Source organism: Microtus ochrogaster, chromosome 10, assembly GCF_000317375.1.
Source record: "Microtus ochrogaster isolate Prairie Vole_2 chromosome 10, MicOch1.0, whole genome shotgun sequence".
Taxonomy (NCBI): domain Eukaryota; kingdom Metazoa; phylum Chordata; class Mammalia; order Rodentia; family Cricetidae; genus Microtus; species Microtus ochrogaster.
Genome location: NC_022016.1, coordinates 84,307,606 through 84,312,054, shown reverse-complemented (window position 1 = coordinate 84,312,054; position 4,449 = coordinate 84,307,606).

The window sequence follows — 4,449 nt, the reverse complement described above, 5'->3', positions numbered from 1 at the left end:
ATTGTCCTTTGAACCCCCAACGCGCGCGCGCGCACACACACACACACACAGAGGAAGGAAAACAGGGATGGGAAGAGGGAGGAGCCGGGCATAGTGGCACACATCTTTAATCCCAGCACTCAGGAGGCAGAGGCAGAGCTCCAGATTTGAGGCCAGCCTGGTCTACACAGTGAGTTCCAGGACAGTGAGGATTACACATAGAAACTCTGTCTCAAAACAACACCTCAAAAAAAGACAAGAAAGAAAAAGAAAAAACTACAGAAATACAATAAAATGAGAAGATGACTGACTGTATGCCCGTGATCCCAGATGTTTGGGAGCCTGAGACAGGAGCACCAGCTATCTCTCTGACCCTATTGTGTGATTGATTGATTGATTGATTGATTGATTTTAGTTTTTCAAGACAGGGTTCCTCTGTGTAACTGGCTGTCCTGAAACGCACTCTATAGACCAGACTGGCCTCGAACTCACAGAGATCCGCCTGCCTCTGTCTCCCGAGTGCTGGGATTAAAGGGGTGCGCCACCACCGCCCAGCCTATCGTATGTATTTTATCACTTACAATGAAATAGTTGATATAAACGTCCCTCTGCCCCAAATACTCCATTGTTAACAAGAACCAATTATTAACGTGTTAAACAAATCCACAATGTTGTAATAAAAGCACTTCTTTGTTGTGGGATATTTGTACAAGGTGTGAAGATGTATATCTGTGCTTGGTATAATAAAAATTAAGTGACCAATAGCTAGGCAGGAGAGTATAGGTGGAACTTCCAGGCAGAGAGAGAACTCTGGGAAAAAGAAAGGCAGGGATCGCCAGCCGGACTCAGAGGAAGCAGGATGCGCAGTACGGAGATGAGGTAATGCCACATGGCAGAATGTAGATAAATATAAAAGCTATAAGGGCTTGTCGAGAAGAAGCCTAAGCTGAGGACAAGCTTTCATCCTCAATATTAAGTTTCCGTGTTGTTTTTCCCCACAAGGAAAACTGGCTGCTCTTTTTGGTGACAAGATTGATGGCCAGAGGTAGCTGCTCACAGCCTTAGGTTCAGGGTAGGGATGAAGAGCTGGGGCTGGAGCTCAGCAGCAGAGCCCTTTGCCTCCAGTGTAGAGCTCTCCAGGTTCAAGCCCCAGTAACACCAAAAGCAAGCAAACAGGCAAAAACCAGTGGTGGCTGTTAATAAAAACACACGGGGTTAGGGCCGGTAAGATGGCTTAGTGGGTACAGGTGCCTGTGTCCATGTCTGATTGAGTTTCAATCCCAGAGACCCACCTGGTAGGGGAGAACCTACTTCCCAACTTCTTCTCTGACTTCCATATGTATGCAGTGGCATGTACACTCACATACATACACGCAAAATAAATACATGGAAAAGAAAGAAAGAAAATGCATGGTATTTCTCTTAGGAGCAAATAATATTGTGGCTCCTTTATTCTCTTCATGACGGTCAAACGCTAACTTTCAAGTAGATGTTAATGAACGTAAGATCATATTTTTCCCCATTCAAGATCAAGAACTCCTGAATTTTTATACAGATAGGTGCCTTTGAGGGTGGACCCAGATTAGATGGCTGTGCCAATGCCTCAGACCCTGTCTAACTCAGAGAAAATTCTGGATGAATGGCAGCTCTCAAGACAAAACTGGGTTGAGCGGCCTATAGCTCAATTGGTAGAGCGCTTGCCTGCATGCCCAAGGCCATGAGTTTAATCCCCAGTATTGACAGCCGTGTGAAAAATACTACACTTCCATATCACGATGTCCAGATGTCCCTTTCCTGGTTCCCAGGCTGGGATGCAATAAGGCGCTTTGCATATCTTATAACTGACTAACCAGGTAGACATTTGGTAAGCCCGGTGGTAATGGCGTGGGTTTCTGCAGAGGTGGGTGAACTTGAAAACGCCTGGGAAGCGTGGCAACTGGAGTTAATATTTTTCTTACTGATCTTTGACCTCCAAGTGTCAAAGGAGACCTGTGAGTGAGTTGGTGGCTGTACTTTCGGAAAACCAGCTTTGTGGGCAGCAGTGCCAGCAGTTTAGATGCATAGATGCAATTTCTCGTTTGCAAGAAAGGAGGCTGTTCATAAATAAAACTGTGGTGAAGTCACGGTGGGGGGTGCTGGGACTTGGCCAGTTCTCAACTGTTAGTGAGGAGAAACAATTTTGAAAATGTGTGTTTTCCCAGTTGGAAAAATGAAATTTGAGCTCATTTATAAAGACCCCAGTGAGACTGCCTTCTCTAAGAATATTCCAGAAGTGTGTGTGTGTAGATGTGTTTAAAGATGTGTGTTAAGACATGTGATTATTTCCTTGGGTGTGTGTATGGAATGAGATTTATGTTGTCAAAAGGGAAGAGAATTTGTTTCCTCATTCCTTTTCTGTGTTATTTAAAAAATTTAAAAATTCTATTTATTTATGTACTTGTGTGAGTATGTGTGTATAAGAAACAAATGTACCATGGCACCTGTACAGAGGTCAGAGGGCAGCTTGTAAGAACTGATCTCTCCTTCCTCCACCCAGGTCCCAGGGTTTGGCGGCAGGTGTCTTTTGACTGAGCCATCTCGCAGCCCCTGCTTCTCTTTAGGTGTAAACAAGAGCCTCAGGGGTCCTTTCAGGTTCTCTTAGGGTGAGTGAGTTGTGTACCAAGGATGTTTGACCTGGCCTTGGCATTCCTGTGTGGGGCTCTCTGAAGCGGGGGCTTCAAGGGTCCCTGTGAGGGTTTAGCCAGCTGTGTGTTCCAATCTTGGTGCTTCTGCTTGGTGCAACGAGAACCTCCCACCTGTGTGTGAACAGGGCCCATGGATAACAAGTTTTCGAGAACTACACTGAGGTCCAGGTTCCATCCCTGTCTTCTCAGGTGGCCCAGAATAAACCCAGGGCAGTGTGGGATTCAAGAGTAAGCAGTAAGCTGTCACCAGAGTTGACTTAAGGAAACGGTCTAAATCAAGGGAGATAAACACCAACAAAGAAAGCAGATTCTAGAAGACGGGTCCAAGAGTGTTCATAACAGAATGGGGAAAAGGGCCAGTAAAATGGCTCAGTATATAAAGATGCTTGCCATCAGCCCTGCTGACTCACTAGAGCCCTGGGGCACACAGGGTGGAGAGAACTGACTCTGTAGGATAGCCTCTGACCTACACGAACTGTGTGTGTGTGTGTGTGTGTGTGTGTGTGTGTGTGTGTGTAAGAGAGAGTGCTTGTGTGTCTGAGAGTGTGTTTGAGAATATGTGTGAGTGTGTGTGTGTGCATGCGTGTGTGTGAGAGAGATGTGCGTGTGTGAGAGAGTGTGTAAGAGAGTGTGAGAAAAAGTGTGTGTGTGAGAGTGTGTCTGTATCTGTGTGTGTGTGTGAGAGAGAGTGTGTGTGTCTGTATGTGTGAGGGTGTGTGTGTGTATGAGAAAGAGAGGGACAGAGAGTGTCTTTTTAAAATGTAAGTGAATTGAGCTCTAGTTAAAAAAAAAAGTTTTCCCAAATCCCCAGATTCTGAGATAGCTGGCATAATTTCCTACCAGTCTAATTAAAATAGTTAAAATGACAAATGCAGCCAGGCCCAGGGGTGCAGGCCCCCAGCAACACAGAAGGCTGAGGCAGGAAGACGGAAAGCTGAGGGCCAGCAGGGCTGCAGAGCGAGTTCAAAGCCACGCAGGGCCCTTCTCAACACACAGACAGCCACTTGCTTAGCATACATGAACCTCTGGGTCAACTCCACATCCTAAGCGGAGGGAGCCATGCTGGAGTCCAAACACTGGTCCTTCGGGAACCAGGATCTGCTGAGCCGCTCTCAAGTCCCTCCTCCTTTTTCTTTCTTTTCTTTTTTTTTTTTTTCCTCCTTCCTCTCTTTCTCTCCATGCTCCTAATCCTCTTCTTCTTGACTTTTTTTTTTTTTGAGACAGGGTTTCTCTTTGCAGCCCTGGTTGTCCTGGAACTTGCTCTGTAGACCTAGAGATTCACCTGACTGCTTCCCAAAGGGTGGAATTAGAGGCATGTACCCCTACACCCAATTTAAATTTTTTTCTCTTTGAGAAAAGGTCTTATGTGGTCCAGGCTAGCCTTGCACACATTGGGTAGCTGAAGGTGTTTTTTCTTAATTTTAAGTGTTTGTTTTTTTGTATATAAGTTTTGGCTGTATATATGTGTTTCTTAGGTCCTCTGGAACTGGAATTCTAAACAATTGTGATCTGCCATGTGGATGCTGGGAATTGAACCTAGCAGGTAGTGCTCTTAACCACTGAAGCCAGCTCTCCAGCGTGAGGGCGATCTTGAATTCCTAATCCTCCAGCTTCTGCCTTCCAAGTGCTAGGATTATAGGCCAGTGCTGCTAGGCTCCAGCCTTAACTTGGTTTAACAGTGGTTTATCAGGCTGGGTGGCTCAGTGGTACAGCACTTACTGAGTCTGTGTGAGGTCATGGGTTCTATGCCCACCACTGGGGATAGCACGCGTGCACGCGCGCGCGC